Source organism: Pseudorasbora parva, chromosome 8 (assembly GCF_024679245.1).
Source record: "Pseudorasbora parva isolate DD20220531a chromosome 8, ASM2467924v1, whole genome shotgun sequence".
NCBI classification, from domain to species: domain Eukaryota; kingdom Metazoa; phylum Chordata; class Actinopteri; order Cypriniformes; family Gobionidae; genus Pseudorasbora; species Pseudorasbora parva.
In genome coordinates, this window is record NC_090179.1 from 12,254,817 (window position 1) to 12,275,769 (window position 20,953).

The 20,953-nt window shown below is 44.3% G+C and overlaps 1 protein-coding gene across 1 annotated transcript in view; it reads left to right on the plus strand.

Moving 5' to 3' along the window:
• lipt2 (lipoyl(octanoyl) transferase 2) overlaps window positions 1–20,953 on the plus strand; it is a 571,631-nt gene that overhangs the window by 310,278 nt on the left and 240,400 nt on the right. The gene's annotated exons all lie outside the window — the stretch shown is intronic.

Sequence of the window (20,953 nt, forward strand, 5' to 3'; positions counted from 1 at the left end):
TATTTGTTGTTTTCAAATTTCATCATTATACATTTAAATATAGCCAATAAGAACCATTTTTTAATATGACTACACCGGACTACACACAAAACAAAATACCGGAGCCATTCTCTACATATTTGGCATAAGAGTGAATGTGTGCATAGGCCTAGTTTAATAAAGTATTATTTGCAAATAGTTAAAGTTACTTTGCACTACTTTGCAATAAATTCTAGGGTCTTAATGGCACAACAATTCATCATTGCATACAACAGGTAAACGGAAGCTAATATATATATATATATATATATATATATATATATATATATATATATATATATATATATATATATATATATATATATATATATATATATATATATATATATATATATATTTGAAATACCTGTATAGGTCCTTCTCAAAAAAATAGCATGTGATAAAAGTTCATTATTCTCCATAATGTAATGATAAAAATTAAACTTTCATATATTTTAGATTCATTGCACACCAACTGAAATATATCAGATCTTTTATTGTTTTAATACTGATGATTTTGGCATACAGCTCATGAAAACCCAAAAGTCTCAAAAAATTTGCATATTTCATCCGACCAATAAAAGAAAAGTGTTTTTAATACAAAAAAGTCAACATTTAAATAATTATGTTCAGTTATGCACTCAATACTTGTGGTGGGGAATCCTTTTGCAGAAATGACTGCTTCAATGCGGCGTGGCATGGAGGCGATCAGCCTGTGGCACTGCTGAGTTGTTATGGAGGCCCAGGATGCTTCGATAGCGGCCTTAAGCTCATCCAGAGTGTTGGGTCTTGCGTCTCTCAACTTTCTCTTCACAATATCCCACAGATTCTCTATGGGGTTCAGGTCAGGAGAGTTGGCAGGCCAATTGAGCACAGTAATACCATGGTCAGTAAACCATTTACCAGTGGTTTTGGCACTGTGAGCAGGTGCCAGGTCGTGCTGAAAAACCAAATCTTCATCACCATAAAGCTTTTCAGCAGATGGACGCATGAAGTGCTCCAAAATCTCCTGATAGCTAGCTGCATTGACCTTGCCCTTGATAAAACACAGTGGACCAACACCAGCAGCTGACAGGGCACCCCAGACCATCACTGACTGTGGGTACTTGACACTGGACTTCAGGCATTTTGGCATTTCCTTCTCCCCAGTCTTCCTCCAGACTCTGGCACTTTGATTTCCGAATGACATGCAAAATTTGCTTTCATCCGAAAAAAGTACTTTGGACCACTGAGCAACAGTCCAGTGCTGCTTCTCTGTAGCCCAAAAGTGGCTTGACCTGGGGAATGCGGCACCTGTAGCCCATTTCCTGCACACGCCTGTGCACGGTGGCTCTGGATGTTTCTACTCCAGACTCAGTCCACTGCTTCCGCAGGTCCCCCAAGGTCTGGATTCGGTCCTTCTCCACAATCTTCCTCAGGGTCCGGTCACCTCTTCTCGTTGTGCAGCGTTTTTTGCCACACTTTTTCCTTCCCACAGACTTCCCACTGAGGTGCCTTGATACAGCACTCTGGGAACAGTCTATTAGTTCAGAAATTTATTTCTGTGTCTGACCCTCTCGCTTGAGGTAGGGATGGCTGACGCGAACCTGTCGTTTCGACGCTGTGTCGAGATCCCGAAGCGCAGATGTTTCGAAACACTGCTCCGAGCTGTGATTCGACACACCCATGTCACGTGACTACCGCTAAACGAAGCGCTGAAGTGTTTCATCAGGTGCGCCTGTCGAAACTGCTTTGATTAAAAGGGGCGGGAACAAACCACACAGTCACACATCTGAATGAACCTCATTCCCCACAGTTTAAAAGAGAAGTTAATCCATCTTCACCTCATGGGTTTTGTGAGAGGAGAGAGATTGTGATAAAGCCTAAGCGAGATATATTGTGCATAGTAACACATTCACATAGGCTAACTTAGTGTAGCAGGATGCAGCTGTTGGGCTTCTGCCACCCTAAGTGGTAATTAATTTTCTGTGCTGTGAGTGGCGCGGGGCAGTTAACAGGGAGCCACCCGCGATGGCCAAGTCCCTTTATAAACCGGGACTTTTCTTTTGACAAGTGACGTCACGGCACGCGACTGTGTTCCTGTTTACCTGCCTAGCGATCGGAGATCTGCTTCAGTTATCTATTCTATCATAGCGCCGCAGGTATGATTAGCTCCGTTCCTCTATCCACTCGTTTGACATTGCAACTTGGGCTTATAGGAATGTTTTGTGTAGTAGAATCCCCTGTGCTGCAGTAGCCCTTTCTTCCAGCTGAGTGTGCACCCTGTAATTGGCAGTAAGAGCCGGGGCCCGAGACTCAACGCTGGTAATCCTAGGTAGGTGACTACACGGAGTGATGGTGGAATGTTACTGTGGGATACGTTTACAAGTAGACCTTATGTGTATTTCAGGGAGTGCAATTTAGCCGGGGTGCAGCCGCCAGTTGGTGACATCGGCGCTGAACATCTGCTGCTTTGCTTACGGTTGTTTTCCTGTTAACGTCACGTCGTGTGTACGGACGTTTGTTATACTCGTTGGCTGGTTTTCATCCGGGACTTTTGATTATCGGACTCGTGGTTGGTTCGAGTTCACCGGCTGTTGGCTGGCGTGTGATACTATTGCCTGCTTAACTCTTTGATCCTTCCCGTTATTTTTGTGAATCAGTGGTTGAGTGTAAAGTGTGTTGCTGGGCTAGCTGGCCCCACTTTGATTGTTTTGTTTGTTTATTATTTTTTGTAACTTGTTTATAAGTTTCTTTTTTTTATTTGTTTGTTTCATTTATTTAACCTCTTGTATGGAAGTCATTTTTTGCTGTTGATATACCAGAGGACTAGTTTAATTGTGATTTTTCTTTCTTTGTGATTTGCCCACTGACTAAACCCTGGACGTGCTCGATCCAGTGGGCATTTCTGTTTCGTTATTGATTGTTGTGGATGGTTTTATGATAATGTTTCTTCCATTTAAATGTTTATTTAGAGTTACTGTCTAACTGTTAGTCTTTACAGAACGAGTTGTTTATTAGACATTTATTTATTGTATTGTTTATTTTTGTGTATGTTTGTTTAACTTTTAAGTTTATTTCTTTTGTCCAGGTGCGGAGACGCGGCCAGTCGGAGCAGTGCCCCTTGCGGTGGTGGGTCCCTTGGTGTGTGCTGTGTTCACCGAGTGTGGTCGTTTCATTTGCAGTGCGTGTGTGAGGTTGACACGTGTGATTGGGGTGTTTTTTTTGATGCTCATTGCCAGAGCTACTAGTCTCCCACTGGTAAGATTCCGCCCTGGGTGATTGTGTTTTTTTATTTTATTGTGTTGTACTGTGTATTTTTGGTTGCTGTGAAGTTTGACTTAGTTTTGGAGTGCGTGTGTGTGTGTGCGTTTGAGTTTTAAAGTAACAATAAAAATACTGTTTTTTTATCGGACCACTGTCTCTGGCTGATCCATCAATGAACTTGAGTGCCTGGTTAACATAAGATAACAAAATCTTTGGGTGGAAGTCCCTTTGTGGCGTAGTCTGCTAATGTGTATCCCTCCTGCCACATTTGGCGTATAGTCGGCAGGGTTGTTTGGTAAAGCCAGAGACGTGTTCCTTTGTTGTGTTGTTGTTGTTGTTTGTTTTTCTCTTTTCTTTTCTTTTTTTATAAGCAAAGCAGCAGCTGTTCTTTGGTGGACTGGTAACGAGGCAGGTAAGGTGGGGATTTTTTTATTTTTTTGTCAATTGGCTTGTGCATTGCCAAAATATGGAACAGAGTGTGGCTGAGGGGAATGAGTTACAGGAGTTGAGGGACTTGATAGCTCAGCTGAAAGCTGATAATGAGCGTCTGCGTCAGATCTCGGGCCCTGGCCCTGCTCCGGGCCCTGGCCCTGCTCCGGGCCCTGCTCCTGCTCCGGGCCCTGTTCCTGCCCTTTCTCCTGCCCTTGCTTCTGCCCCAGAAAGGTTAATTTTTGTCCCACGTGATAGGAAATGCCCTCTGTTTAGTGGTAGAGCAAGCCCAAAGTTGGGGGAGTGGATTGAGGAAGCGGAAGCTTGCATGAGGGCACGACATTTGACTCCTGCTGATCAGGCATTTTTTCTTTACGATCACCTAGAGGGGGAAGCTCGGGATGAGCTAAAATATCGTCCGAGTACAGATCGAGCAGACCCAGCTAGGATATTTTCTGTGTTGCGGGAGGTGTATGGCTGTACTGATTCATATGTAGCTCTGCAGGAATCCTTTTTCTCCAGAAGGCAACAAGAAGGGGAATCCCTGCAGGAGTTCTCCCTTGCCTTGATGAGCCTTATGGCGAAAGTGAAGGAGAGTGCGCCGGGGAGTATGCCCAATGCTGAGGCACTGCTAAGGGATCAGTTCGTGGAGCATGTTCTCGATGGGGCATTGCGCCGTGAACTCAAGCAGATGGTACGCCGGGAGCCGACCGCCACTATTTTGGAGGTGAGGGGTGAGGCAATTAGATGGGAGCGTGAGGGTTTACCGGGGGGTTTGAGAGGGCGTAGCTTCTCTGTCCCCTCAGCATTGGGGATTCAGTACAGGGTTCAAGGTAGTTCCCAGACAGTGGCTTCTGTGCCGCCTGCTTCTGAACTGAGTGAGATCAGGGATTTGTTAAAGTGTCAACAAGAGCAGCTTAAAAGCCAACAAGAGCAATTGCAGAAGCTTACCCAGAGTTTGTCCCTTTTGCAGAGTTCCTCTCAACGCAATCGTTTCCCCCGCGATCCTGTCAAGACATGCAGGCGTTGCCAACAGCCTGGCCACTTTGCCTGGGAATGTGATGGGGTTCGTGTTCCCGCTCGCTTTCCACCCCCTTCTCAGACCCCGCATGATTTTAGAAATCAACCTCGTGTGGCTCCAATGTCGGAAAACTAGCGCCCACTGAACTGCAGAGCCACAGTTTGGGTGGGGCCACTATTGGCTCAGGGTTTGGGTCCCAAGGGTTGGGGCGTGCCTCTAAATTAATGTCGTCTTGCCCTCATCTTGATGTGCTATTTGGGGGAGTTAAGGTACCTTGCCTGCTTGACACCGGGTCCATGGTGTCAACAGTTACTGAGAGTTTTTTTCGGCAGAATTATGAACCATGGGGTCAAGAGCGGCTGCAATCTTGTCATTGGTTGCAGCTTAGGGCAGCCAACGGACTGGCCATCCCCTACCTTGGATATTTGGAGTTGGATGTCGAACTTTGTGGTAAATTGATGCCCAATTGTGGAGTATTGGTGGTCCGGGATCCCCCAAATAGCCAGTCCCATCTGGTTCCTGGTGTGTTGGGGATGAATGTGATCCGCAAATGTTATCAAGAGCTGTTTGGTGCGCATGGCGCAGCTTTCTTTGATTTGCCCTTAGTGTCGGAGGCCCCGGCCTCCGTGCTGCAGGCGCTGCAACAGTGTTATAGTTGCAGCATACAGGGACTCAGTTCTGTCCCAGGCATGGTCAAGGTTCGAGGTAGGAAGGCTTGTCGTATTCCAGGTGGAGTAATAAAGCTGGTGGCAGCCACCTGTTCAGAACATTACTCAGGGGCCACGGTGCTCTTTGAGCCTTTGGACTCCGGCCTACCTGCTGGCCTGTTGGCTTCCCCGGCATTAGTCCGGGTCGATCGGGGTACAGCCTACATACCCATAGTTAATGTAAATTCTACTGATGTTTTGCTTTTTCCACGTACCATTGTAGGCATGATTGATCAGGCTCACATTGTTAGCCTGCCGGCCGGGGTCATTGAAGTGCCCTCTGTTACTGCTACTGTGTTATCCCAACTGGTTCACCCCTCTGTGTCAGACCAGATAGAGGCCTTAGATTTGTCCTCCCTGCCCACTGATGACCAGGGACCAGTGAGGGAATTGTTGAACAGATATACGGACGTCTTTTCGGCTTATGACATGGATCTGGGCTGCACTAACTTGATTGCTCATGATATTCCTCTTGTGGATGATACTCCTATCCGTCAGCGCTATCGCCGGATACCCCCTTCAGAGTATGAGGTAGTGAAGGAGCATATTAACCAATTGCTTGAGGCAAACATCATACGAGAGAGTAGCAGCCCGTACGCATCCCCGATTGTCTTGGTTAAAAAGAAGGATGGTAGCCTGCGCATGTGCGTAGACTACCGCCAGCTAAATAACAAAACCAGGAAGGATGCATTCCCTCTTCCCCGTATTGAGGAATCACTTGATGCCCTGACTGGTGCTCGTTGGTTCTCCACCTTGGACTTGGCCAGCGGGTATAACCAGGTCCCAGTGGCAGAAGTGGACAGATCTAAGACAGCATTTTGTACACCCTTTGGGTTATTTGAGTGGAACCGGATGCCCTTCGGGCTCTGCAATGCCCCCAGCACCTTCCAAAGGTTAATGCAGCGTTTATTCGGAGATCAACAATGTCAGTCGTTGCTGTTATATCTTGACGATATTGTGATCTTCTCCTCCACAGTAAAACAACATATGGAGAGACTGGAGGTGGTTCTGGGACGGCTGCAGCGAGAGGGGCTGAAGGCAAAGCTCTCCAAATGCGCATTTTTCCAGCGACAGGTTCAGTATCTGGGTCATGTGATCTCTGACCAGGGTGTGGCCACTGACCCAGGAAAAATTGAGGTGGTTGCTTGCTGGCAGGCCCCTGCCACCATCTCAGAGCTTCGTTCTTTCTTGGGGTTCGCGAGTTACTACCGCCGTTTTGTGCCGGGGTTTGCCAAGTTGGCCGCCCCTCTACATCGTTTGGTGGCTGTTCAAGGAAACCTCAAGTCGAAACGGCGGTCTGAGCGGGAAAATATTGGCATATGGAGCGACGAGTGTAGTCGTAGTTTTGCAGCTCTGAAACGTAAACTGACCACCGCGCCAGTACTCGCGTATGCTGATTTCTCCCTCCCGTTTATTTTGGAGGTTGATGCCAGCTATGGAGGCCTGGGAGCGGTGCTCTCCCAAGAGCAGCAGGGCAAAGTACGGCCGATCGCATATGCCAGTCGGGGGTTGAAGCCCACAGAGCGTAATATGCAAAACTATAGCTCAATGAAATTGGAATTTTTGGCCCTTAAGTGGGCCATGACAGAAAAGTTCCGTGAATATTTGTTGGGTCATAAATGCATTGTCTTCACCGACAACAACCCACTCAGTCATCTAACATCGGCAAAGTTAGGTGCTACTGAGCAGCGTTGGGCAGCCCAGCTAGCTGCTTTTGACTTTGAGTTAAAATACCGTTCTGGTAGCAATAATAGGAATGCAGATGCTTTGTCTCGCCAACATCCTTCAGGCCCTTCGGAAATGCAAGTTATGCTTTCTGGTACCTCTTTGCCTAAACCACTCCAGCAGGTATTATCGCTGGGGAATGTGGAGGCAGCACTGGCAGCCATCACTGCTTTGCCATGTCGTGGGCCCGCTGATGTTTCATTTCTCCAGCGGGCCGACCCGGCCATTCGGGAACTCCTGCGGTTTTGGCAACGTAAGCAAAGGCCTAACTCCGAGGAACGGAAGCAGGTATCCCCAACTGTGTTGGCATGGCTTCGCCAGTGGGATCGCCTCCTGGAAACTGATGAGGTTTTATATCGTCAAGTATTGCGCCCTGATGGAAAAGAGACCGTGCTTCAGGTGTTGCTGCCCACATCATTAAAACAGGATGTGTTGACTCAGGTTCACCAGGAGCATGGCCATCAAGGGGTGGAGAGAACACTGGAGTTGCTGCGCCAACGATGTTTCTGGCCAGGTATGTCTGCGGAAGTGGCACAGTGGTGTCAGGCATGTGAGCGATGCCAGGTGGCCAAGAACTCTCAACCTGTCGCCCAAAGTTTTATGGGACATTTGCTGGCCTCAAAGCCTAATGAGATCCTGGCTATCGATTATACCACTTTGGAGCCCGGTAGGACTGGTGTGGAGAACGTTCTGGTGATGACTGATGTTTTCAGTAAATACACTTTGGCAGTTCCCACCCATGACCAGCGTGCTCCCACTGTAGCACGTGTATTGGTAACAGAATGGTTTTCGAAGTTTGGGGTTCCTGCTCGGATTCATTCCGATCAGGGCCGCAGCTTTGAAAGTTCTCTGATTCAGCAGCTATGTGGTTTTTACGGAATCCAAAAGACTCGAACAACCCCATACCATCCGTCTGGCAATGGTCAGTGTGAAAGATTTAACAGGACCCTTCACAACTTGTTGCGGACCCTGCCTGTTGCTAGAAAGCGGGACTGGCCATCCTGTTTGCCGCAGATACTTTATTGCTATAATACGACTCCCCACCAGTCTACTGGAGAGTCGCCATTTTTTCTCTTGTTCGGGCAGGAGCCTAGATTACCAGTTGATTTCCTTCTAGGTAGGGTTCGGGACCCGGTGGGCGGTATGGTTCATGAGTGGGTGCAAGAGCACCAGGCCCGACTACAGGTAGCATTTCAAGGGGCCAGGGAGAGGTTGGACATGGCGGCTGCACGCCGGAAAAAGAACTATGACCAGCACGTTCGAGATGCTCCACTGGTGGAGGGTCAGCAGGTGCTTTTGCGTGACTTCAACACCCGTGGACGCCATAAGATCCGCGACCTGTGGAGTTCAGTGGTGCATCAAATCCTGAGGGCACCTAAAGATGAATGAATGAATGAATGAGGCATTTATATAGCGCTTTCAAATGTACAACTGTACACCCAAAGCGCTTCACACTCATGTCAGGGGTCTCTCCTCAACCTAAAGATGGTGGGTCGGTTTATACAGTGGCACCCGTAGCAGACCTCACTGGGGCCCGTCAGGTGCACCGCTCTCTCCTGAAGGCTGTGGTGCAGGACACTTTGTCTGCCCCAGTCGGCCTAGGTGAATCTTTGCCCACTATTCCTGCTCTTACACCCCGGCCTACTGAGGGGGACCCGTACTTGGACTTCGACCTGATGGCTTTGAGATGTGAAGGGTCTGTGGCTCCTGGTTCGCCAGATTTTGGTAGACCAGTGGTAATGGCTAATTCGGAATTGCAGCTTCAGCCTTCACCTCCAGGTATATCCTTGCCAGAGCCTGGTTCGTTGGCACAGTCATCCCATCAGGAAAGGACAAATGATTTATCCACCTCTTTGACAGATTTTCCTTCCGTGTATCCAAGTGCTGAGGTGACCAGACGGAAAACATCCCGGTCCACCGCGGGAAAACACTCTAATATCCATCATCTACCATAGACGGTACAGGTTCTGGTTGCAGAAGCCCACTAGGACTTTGAATCAGTGAGCAGTTTTGTCGCTACATGCTGAATATTCTACCTGGCTCTGTTTAGTTTTTTTTCGTTAATCGTCGGGTCAACGATTTAGAAAGGGGGGGGAGATTGTAGCAGGATGCAGCTGTTGGGCTTCTGCCACCCTAAGTGGTAATTAATTTTCTGTGCTGTGAGTGGCGCGGGGCAGTTAACAGGGAGCCACCCGCGATGGCCAAGTCCCTTTATAAACCGGGACTTTTCTTTTGACAAGTGACGTCACGGCACGCGACTGTGTTCCTGTTTACCTGCCTAGCGATCGGAGATCTGCTTCAGTTATCTATTCTATCATAGCGCCGCAGGTATGATTAGCTCCGTTCCTCTATCCACTCGTTTGACATTGCAACTTGGGCTTATAGGAATGTTTTGTGTAGTAGAATCCCCTGTGCTGCAGTAGCCCTTTCTTCCAGCTGAGTGTGCACCCTGTAATTGGCAGTAAGAGCCGGGGCCCGAGACTCAACGCTGGTAATCCTAGGTAGGGGACTACACGGAGTGATGGTGGAATGTTACTGTGGGATACGTTTACAAGTAGACCTTATGTGTATTTCAGGGAGTGCAATTTAGCCGGGGTGCAGCCGCCAGTTGGTGACATCGGCGCTGAACATCTGCTGCTTTGCTTACGGTTGTTTTCCTGTTAACGTCACGTCGTGTGTACGGACGTTTGTTATACTCGTTGGCTGGTTTTCATCCGGGACTTTTGATTATCGGACTCGTGGTTGGTTCGAGTTCACCGGCTGTTGGCTGGCGTGTGATACTATTGCCTGCTTAACTCTTTGATCCTTCCCGTTATTTTTGTGAATCAGTGGTTGAGTGTAAAGTGTGTTGCTGGGCTAGCTGGCCCCACTTTGATTGTTTTGTTTGTTTATTATTTTTTGTAACTTGTTTATAAGTTTCTTTTTTTTATTTGTTTGTTTCATTTATTTAACCTCTTGTATGGAAGTCATTTTTTGCTGTTGATATACCAGAGGACTAGTTTAATTGTGATTTTTCTTTCTTTGTGATTTGCCCACTGACTAAACCCTGGACGTGCTCGATCCAGTGGGCATTTCTGTTTCGTTATTGATTGTTGTGGATGGTTTTATGATAATGTTTCTTCCATTTAAATGTTTATTTAGAGTTACTGTCTAACTGTTAGTCTTTACAGAACGAGTTGTTTATTAGACATTTATTTATTGTATTGTTTATTTTTGTGTATGTTTGTTTAACTTTTAAGTTTATTTCTTTTGTCCAGGTGCGGAGACGCGGCCAGTGGGAGCAGTGCCCCTTGCGGTGGTGGGTCCCTTGGTGTGTGCTGTGTTCACCGAGTGTGGTCGTTTCATTTGCAGTGCGTGTGTGAGGTTGACACGTGTGATTGGGGTGTTTTTTTTGATGCTCATTGCCAGAGCTACTAGTCTCCCACTGGTAAGATTCCGCCCTGGGTGATTGTGTTTTTTTATTTTATTGTGTTGTACTGTGTATTTTTGGTTGCTGTGAAGTTTGACTTAGTTTTGGAGTGCGTGTGTGTGTGTGCGTTTGAGTTTTAAAGTAACAATAAAAATACTGTTTTTTTATCGGACCACTGTCTCTGGCTGATCCATCAATGAACTTGAGTGCCTGGTTAACATAAGATAACAAAATCTTTGGGTGGAAGTCCCTTTGTGGCGTAGTCTGCTAATGTGTATCCCTCCTGCCACATTAGAATTATAAAATAAATAGAATTATATAGATATATAGAAGATATATCCTAGATATATATCCATAGGTAATATATATTTCTATTTTATTTGTTTATTTAATAGACCAAGCATATTCATGAACATTGTTGTAGGCTATAAAAATTCACAATGTAAATATGCCAGAATTAGTAAAAATAACTATTTTTCGTCTGCAGTCCCTGCAGATAACATAAAAATAACAAAGACAGCCAACAATCATTCAACATCATTCACATTCACCTAAAAAATAAAATAAAAAATACACAAATGGCAAGACATTGTTCATTCACCTCTATACTACATTTAGATTTACAGTGTAAGTGTAAATATAAATGTATGACAGTTAAATATGAGTACACCTCTGGTTTCAAGAAGCCACTGTTTTAAGAGAGTTTTAAAGATGTTGAATGTAGGACATTCTCTTATTGAAAGGGGCCCGTGTACCACCTCCACTGTCAAGTCTTTGAAAAAAAGCCATGCAGTGGAGGGGGAGCAAGATTATGTAGCCTAATATTTTGTATACTAAACAAGTGTAGGCTACTTAAAACGTTTGCAATTATCAAAGCTTAAAAATGTATGCCTCTCTAAAATATTGCAATGATGAAATGACAATGCTTTTTTTATCAAAAATCTCGTACTACATCTGGTGTGGGAGCATTTCCATTTGGAAACACTACATAAAGTGAGATGTGTGTATTGTATATTGACCCAGAATGCATGATCCATTAACTTAATTTTCAGTAATTTTTCCTCATTTGTGTGTAGGCTACTTGATTATAAAATTATTTGAAAAAATAGTTTTTAATAATTTTTTCAAAGGCTGGAAATTATATGTAAAAAAAAAAAAATCAATCAAGTCCTTCAACAGCAGAGCAATTCATATTTTTTTGAATAAAAATGTTATGTAACAAATAACACATTGTGGCTTTATTTCTTTTAATAATCTTAATTTTTCATGACAAAAAAAACTAAATTTATTTACAATGAGGAGGCTACAGGTTACAAAACCAAGTAGTTGTCAGACCGATGTTAAAAACGGTTTTTACATAGTAGATCACTTTCAGAGCAATACACGCAAGTGTCCACTAGATGGCGTCGTGGAGACGGGTGTCGGGTGTTGTTTCGAAGCTTCGGCACATTTGCTTCAACTGTTTCAGTGCTTCACGAAGCCTTGGTCTGCCCATCACTAGCTTGAGTGTGTCAATGATGGCCTTCTGGACAGCAGTCAGGTCGGCAGTCTTACCCATGATTGCGGTTTTGAGTAATGAACCAGGCTGGGAGTTTTTAAAAGCCTTAGGAATCTTTTGCAGGTGTTTAGAGTTAATTAGTTAATTCAGATGATTAGGTTAATAGATCGTTTAGAGAACCTTTTCATGATATGCTAATTTTTTTGAGATTTTTTGAGAGGAATTTTGGGTTTTCATGAGCTGTATGCCAAAATCATCAGTATTAAAACAATAAAAGACCTGAAATATTTCAGTTGGTGTACAATGAATCTAAAATATATGAAAGTTCTATTTTTATCATTACATTATGGAAAATAATGAACACACATTTGGATGAATATATGTAACATTTTGTTCACTTTCTATTTCCATTGCCATGGATTTTTAGGGTGTGTTCACAGCTGAGAAGAACTCTTGAAGAGCTTATAAAAACAGTGGCAGGAATTACTCCGACCTCATCTGGCAACACCACTGGTCGCAATGTGCTAAAGTGGGCTGTGGACTGAGGAAGATTCGTCGGATTGTTCCACATCATGACCTTCAGATCACCTGACTCCCAGCCAAAGTATCCCCTCTCATGGAGGAGATAGATTGGGGTCATGACAAAGGTCAGGGAGTCTCGATCGCAACACCCGCAGTGGTAACATGACTCATCCATAAACGCTCTCAGCGTGCATGAGGCCCAAGCACGCAAGACAGCGATCATGCCCATCAGATGAAGTAACCAGGCGACCGCACCCAGTGACAAATGGTCAAGACATCTTGAAAAATAAGTGCCACGTGTAGTTCTTTTATAGAGGAGTACACACGCCTTGCTGGATCACTGCACTGCAAGTATTCTTTTAAAGATTAAGGGCCCTGTTTTGAACGCATGGTCTACAGTGCACAGCGCAAGTCTGAATCCACTTTTGCTATAGTTTACAGATGGAAAAAATGGTCTCCTCACCAGGCGCATGGTCCAAAATGGTTGTACCTAGTCTCAGATGTACCTGAGTCATGGGTGTGTTTTGGGGTAAAGTTTAATAAACCAATCAGAGTCTCATCTCTCATTACCTTTAAAAGCCAGTTGTGCTTGCACCATGGCGGAGTTGCTATTTAGATGTCGGAATTTGCGAGTTGAAAAACTGAAGGCTTCTCTAGCTAGCAAGGAAATTGATCTGCTCAGCCAATGAAGTCTGCTTGCTTGTCATTATTCCAATAGGTAGGCAATGACTATCCATTATGATATGTATACATATACATTTTTATATTTATATTTTAATCGTTTATTTTTTTATATTTCAAATTGTTTGTGTGCTGCTGCATGTCCCTGTGTGTGTAACAAGCAGAGGGTACACTCGTTGTGGACCCACCTGTAGGTGCATATTACAACGCAAACTTTAATCAACACAAAAAATACTGCGCTATTGACTTTACACGCCAACAATGTGCCTGAACACACCTTGGTTTCAGGCCAGGACGCCCATTGGTGCCCACATGGGTGCAAATACATATGCTATTTAAACAAGAATACTGCACACATACACAGATACACAGTCTCTCCTAGGATGGAGCTGACTGACAGAGCTGACTAGGTCCAGTTCTGACCAGAAAGTTTCCCAAAACATACTGAACGTGTTTTCTTTCAGTGAGAGGTACAGACAACAGTAAAGGCAATATTCATCTTGATTCTTTAGTGTTTCAGTAACTTTAGTAGCCTAGATATCCAGACATACCCTAGCGGCAGCAAATCTAATCTGCCGCGAGTGTCGTCTAGCAACTCTCAATACACTTCTGAGCTGTAAACGCCAAACTCTGGTCGGGCCAATCACAGCGTGTATAGAGTCAGTGGGCGGGGCTTAACATAATGACAGCCAAGTTGCACTTGCGTGCTTCTAGTAAACACAGAAGCTGGCGAACGGCGGTCTTTCGAATCAGCTTTGACCGCGACTCTGGAAGACTTGGAGTTAAGCTTTTCTATGAGAAAAGAACAAAGAACGGCACTAAAGTCATTCTTTAAAAGGGAAGATGTGTTCAGAGGTTTGCCGACCGGATATGGCGAAAGTTTAATCTTTCAACTAACTCAGCTTCACCTTCGTTGCACTGGTTGGTTGAAGCGCTATCCAATTGCGTGCACGCCATCGAGAGGGAGTTTGAAAGACAACCGTTTATCCCGCCCCTCGGATTGAGCCCTGCCAACGGTGAGTTTCCAGACCAAACACCTTGATGTGGGTATGGCTTGTCAGGCTATAACTTTAGTGTTTTCTTTAGTGTCCATCGTAAATTATTATAATGTTGTCAATGCATGTGACACTACATATAGTTTTAGTTTTAATAAGATTTTTAATAAGTGGTTTGGTCCACTGTGCATCTCACCTCTACACTCACAAGTCCGGTGAAAGAGTAGGCCCTACAACATTTTTCAGTAGTTGTTGTTAAGGCTGTTCTATTCACTTTAAACATTGGATGAAGGGATTATTTTCTCTTTACTATAGACAATGCTGAGTTATTAATAGACTAGCAAAGACAATTTATGTTGTTATGGTAGCTTGTTGTAATTCACCTACTACAACTAGCACAGCGATAAACCTGTGTGAACTGATATTAGGCTAATATTGTAGCTCTACCACTGTGCTGGGTTTTGCTCAATACTATGCAAGAAACAAAATAATTTAATGATTATATTACCACTTGGTGAACTTATGATAACTCATATTTTTAACAACTATTGCTTTGTGTTGTTGGCCAGATAAAATGACACAGAAAAGAAAAAACATACATAAGAGATGTGTTTCAGTGCACCAAAATGCCACATGTCACGGAGTGTAAGGTCGCAACTAAAAGTGGCGGAGATTGGTTCCGCCCGGACCGCTTCCGGGAACTCCGGGGAGGGAAATCAAGGTTTTATTGATCATAGGTGGATAGAGGAGCAGGGCGATCGCGGATTGGGAAGTGCGAAGTGAAGGGGGAGTATAAAGAAGCCCTCAGAAACTGAAGGAGGAGTTGTCTTTTTGGAGCCGATGCGGCGAGCGAGCTGGAGTATTTGGGCGAGTGCAGCGGAAAGAAGGTGGAGGATATTGTTGGCAGGGCGAAGACGGTAGGGATGGGGAGATGAAGCCTCATGAAGCAGTGAGGCATTACCCTGGGTGTGTCTCAATCAGCTACCTAGTTCAGTAGTCAGGGCACTGCTCAGGGAGTCATCCCATTGACTTATGTCCTGATCAGTGCCCTGACTAGTGAACTAGGGTGCTGATTGAGACGCAGTGCCTGACTGTTTCGGGAAAAGATTCGAAGCGTCGCAAGTGTCAAGAACAGCGCCATCTGGTGCTTATTTAAAATAAAGCGGGCAGAAGCCTGTGGAAGATCGAAGCTCTGTCCGATAAAGCAATCACAACACACTCCACCGTTTCAATGCTATGTGTACAAATAAAAGCCTTACATGTTTGTGTTTAATTTGTCCATTAAATAAATTAATTTACCAATTAAAATGTGTCAATAAAATATATGAGCTTTATATGTGATTCAAGATCTAATGTAGGCATATTCTCTCCACACACACATAGTGAATAAGGCCATTGTGTGATATGATCATTAAATGTGCTTTTGACACTTAGCAATGACAATGCTTGTGTACAGTGAATGACAGAAAAGTGATAAAGTTTTGAATTATTTTTATTAAGACATACAAGCTGTTTTACAGAGTCTATTTCTTCTCTTAGACAGTATAGTTCCCCATTTATTTAGCCTGTTTTGTAAAGCATACACACACTGAAAGCTATAAACTCAAAATATACCCAGATAGGGAAAGGCCATAACTCTTTTCTTTTCAATTGCTCTAAATACAAACACTAACAACAAATTACCTTAAAAAAAGCAAATGTTTTACCAAAAAGAAAAAAAAAGAGACAAATAAATAAATAGTGACAAATACATTTTGGTTATCTAAATTACATTTATTGATTAACTTTTAAAGTACAGCACTCTCCTCGCAAATACATCAATCAGACTGACTGAGCCAACAACTCGATCTTGTAAAGATCCAATTCTAGGCTGCTGTTCTACTCCTAGCCTGCAGGGGGCGCCCTCCTTAAGCTTCCCTGTCATGCTCCCTCCAGGTCTCCAGATGGCACTTTAACTACAGGCTCAGTGCTCTCCACTCCTGCAGATGGCGCTAGTGTATTTAATTGTACTCGGAACACTCCTTGTTAGCCCTGATTCCCTTCACCTGTGTCTTGCCCTTTATAAGTGTGCTTGTACCCTGCCATAAGCTGTGTCCCAAAGGGAAGTGCGCGCACTTCGAAGGCCGCATTTGAAGTGCGATTACGTCATACCTGCACTACGAAGACTGTCCCAATGTGAAGGCTGCACCCTCTGAAGGCCGCATTTGAAGTGCGATTACGTCACAGCGGCACTACGTAGGCTGTCCCAAAGTGAAAGCTGCACCTCTGAAGCGCTCTGAAGGCCGCATTTGAAGTGCGATTGCGTCACAGCGGTGCGACAAAGGCTGCCGCAATTCATGAGCGACTTCAAAATGCGCCCTTCGGTTCTCAGGCAAAGGAAGTGTACAGCAGATGGGACCTTCCCATAACTTCGCAGCCTTCCCTATCCCAGAATTCATAGCACACTGGTGACTACAGGATTTGACTGGTCCGCATTCCCGCGGCACTCGATCAGATTCCGATCAGCGGTCGGTAACTCAAGTGTAGCCTGGGTACTATTGAACACAACAGCGCAAGCGCTAGAAGTAAATAAAACGTTCAACGTTAGTGCATTCACACAGTTCCCAATTCCCTGCCCTGAGCAAGATAAACTTTAATTTCCCAATTTTTAAATGCTATTTATTTCTCAACCATTATCTCAAGAAGAGGAATCAGTCCATTATCACCCTTTTCGCTGTTTCTTTTTTCCCCATACACTTTCTTTAAATAGCCTTCAAAATATAATCTGCGCGGTGCTGTATTTTCGTCCTGCTCCCGCTATTCCGCACCGCACCATTCCGCTCGCGCAAAATTCACTCCGTGCTCACCCGCTATAAATTATTTTATTCCCGACCCGACTGATCCAGCTAAATTTAGATGTTGTTTCCAGAATCTATCTTTTAAATTTCCCTTACAGAAAGAGAGACACTGGATAGGAATTGTCCGTGCAATTATTTATTTTTCTTATAGCCTAGGCTGTAGCCTATGTCAACACCGTAACTAAAACAAATATCACAGAAAAATAGGCTAAATCAAATGTGACATCTGTCACTCAGAATTATAAGAAAAAATACAAACAAACGAAAACTGCTGACTTAGATGCTAAAATAAAGTTTTTTTTTTTATATGAATGAATGATTGAATAAATGTTCACTGACGACGGTCAACGAAACATCGATCCTCCAAAGGCTGAATGCGTGGCCGACACAGAACAATTTAAATGGCTAGCTTATTATTTTTTATGCAAGTTATTTGTAAATTCAACGAACTGCTGTCTATTGTTCATTTTCGTTAACTTCAAACGTAGGCTAAATTAAAGAGAAGTGGTTTTTCTATAGCCTAGCTATTGTTTATTTTTGTAATGCACGTTATAATTTGTAGCTACATTAAACACATTTATGTTTATACATATATTTTCTTGACATGTAATTTAAAATGTGTAAATGAAAATAAATTGGTCTATTAGCCTACGTATGCTTTTTACAACTATAGCCTATTTATAGACCAATAAAATAACTTAACATTAGAAACAACAAATTTTAATTATCAGCCAAACCAGAAGAAAACACTTTTCAACACTTTCATTGCGCTGAGCGGGAGAAGCTGGAGCTGGACCGGGATGGGGAATAATGCACAATAGAGACTCTAGTAAGGCCTGAGCGGGACATCATCTTCTGGGATGAGTGCATATTTCCACTGTCCGCAGCTTTGCGGGGCTGAATCGGTCGACGACTGCATGGCATGCCAAAAAAAATGCATCTGAGATGATGAGTTGAATAAAAATAAGTAGGCCTACTTAAAAAAAAAACTTGGACGTATATAGGCTAAATGTTTAAAATATATTGTAACAGTTACAGTTAACATAAGAAATAAACTGTTAAATAATATTTGCAATTTGACAATATTTAACCGGCTACAGATTTACATGCTTATGGTCCAGCCCATCGTTGCAGGCTTTGAAGCATGTCAAAACCCAATAGAAAGCTCAAAAAAAGTATATATATATATATATATATATATATATATATATATATATATATATATATATATATATATATATAAGTAGTAGTATATGCTCCATTTCTCTTTTTAAGATCGCCTCACGAACGTCCGCTGTCAGTTGTCAGAACCTGCTAGTCCATTAACGGCGCTTTGGTTCATTGTTGCCAAGTCTGGAATGGGGCTGCATTTAGGCTACTGTTGCTTTGGGGTGTTTGTAGCCTATATAGTCCACAGGTTAAGTTGTCTTTATTTAAGCAATATTTCTACTGCCCGCGCCCCGCATTTTGGAATATTTTGGTCCATTCTGGCCGTGATTCCGATACTTTTGAATAACAATTGGAGGGGTTTTATTATTCAGACCTGGCAACCCTGTCTCTCGGTTTGCCCTTCGTGCCGCTTCGTGCACTTCGTGCACTTTGAAGGCGTGGCCTGGTCTGGCCTTCGAAGTGCGCACCCTTCACTTTGGGACACAGCTATAGTGTTCAGTCTTGAGCCTATGTTCCCCAGCCTACAGTCTCCAGATTTGAGCCTTATTGTAACCTTTTTTGACCCTTGTGTCTATTTTTGTTTCTGTTTTTGGAAGCTCTGCTTTCCTTGTTACTTTGTGCTTTGGTTTCTCAAGTAAAGACTATTTTTATTTTTTGGAAGACTCAAGTCTCTTGACTCTTTACTCTTCTGCTCTTGGGTTCCATTATCTGAGAGATAGCTCAGTAGAGAACACGCCACACTTAGAACGCCAGAGACCCGGGTTCAAGTCCAGCCAAGGACGACATTACAGATCTGGAGTTCGAACCTTCTGAGACGCAAAGCGAAACGCGCACGTGATTGGACAGAAAGTGAGGCTTCATTTGACTCACTTGAGATCACTTGACTCTTCACTTGAAATTGTCTGACATACACAATACGCGCATCGAAGCTTCAGTGTCATACATAACATCACTAGAAGACGGAGACCAGGGTTTGGCAGAAACAGATACCGGGCTGAGTATATTGGGATGTATACCGAACTGTGAAATGTTCTATGGACATGTGTAACAAATTCTGAGTGGTTGAAAACAGGAGAAGTATCCAGGAGCTGGAAAGAGGAGGGAAAATAGACCTTGTGTTAGTAACGGTGTGAGTACCCCAAAACCATTGTACAGTAGCATAATCATCTCGAGTGAACTATCTGTGAGCCTTTGTTGTGAGTTTGTGGCATTGTATGTGAGCGGCCCCACCGTGGAGGAGGATTGTGGGTGAGCCAGGACCAGTGAGTGAGAGAAGACGTTGGGGTGTCGTGGCGGCGCCGTTTAAACCTGAATATTTGTTGCATCAGTGTCTCTACGATTTCCAGGACGAGTCCTTGGTCAGACGGGGTTTTGACCCTAAATTCACCAAGGGTGTGTGGAGTGCAGTGGGTGAGTCCTTGTCCTTTGCTGTGAGTGTATACATCTGAAAATTGCAGTGCTGTGTTTGTGTTTTGTCAACAACCACCTTTCAGGCCCGATGAAATCCTGCGAAGGAAGTGAGTACTGAGGCGGGCAAAGAAATCATCTCCAAATATATGCCGTCGATGACACCCTGATCCTTCAGCCCCCACGTGACGGTGGTGGAAAACAATTTCAAGTAAGAACAGTGTGGATATAGTGGGAAGCACTAACGGTGAGGAGTTGGCTGCTGTAGGAGGAAATCAGCTGTACATGTATTACCTGTTGTGGAGTTCTTCAAAGGTTCGCCCTGTCTGTATCTCTCGCCCTGTTGTTTGGAGGAAAAAGGAGGGAAGCGTTCGGCCCACCCAGTGTAGCACACCCCGGGTGAAACAGCTTACCTGTGTGTGACATCAGCGGAGGCCGTGTTCGGCTCAACGCCGCAGCAGCTTTCGATCCGTATCTATCAGCAGTTGGTTGAAGCCTCAGAAAAGGAATGCCTGACGTCAATTTCCTCGACGGTCTGTGAGTTACATCATTTCCTGTTTCCCTGTCTGCCCAAAGCTAAAGCCAGCATATTGTGTTGTACACCCGCCTGTATGGCCAAGTGAAGTCCCAGTTACCTTTGATGTACTTACCTTATGCCCAAAGCTAAAGCCAGCATATTGTGTTGTACACCTGCCTGTATGCCCCAGTTACCTTTGATGCACTTACCCTATGCCCAAAGCTAAAGCCAGCATATTTTGTTGTACACTCGCCTGCATGCCCAAGTGAAGCTTTAGTTGTCTTGTCTACAGACTTACCTGTGCTCTGAGTGAAGAGTCCGTGTCCACCGTCCGTGTCCAGTCCTGTTATACTTGCCTGTATGTTCTTGTGCAGTTCCATCAGCATCTGGACAACTGGGAGTCCAACCCGCTGGGCCGCTTCGAAGTTCATCACGAGTAGCAACAGGCATTCATCGTGCATTCAAACTTTCAATACTCACCACTTGTATCTGTTACTATCAAGAAAGGAGAAGGCCCTGGACAGTCGTTCTGCAAGTCAGAACAAGGGGTGAATAAGCTGACTGTCACCACATAGCCAGAAGGAAAGAGGAGTGAAGGACCCACCTGAGATCCCCCGCGACGGAGTCAAAGGGACTTGAAACTGCCCCCCCCCCCTCCCTCCACATACCTTTTTAGTAGTTTAATAAAGTCCGTTTTAATATTTACCTACCCTCTCGTGTGTCTGGTCATTGGGGTGTTCTTGGGACCTCCTCGAGGTGGAAACTAGGAAG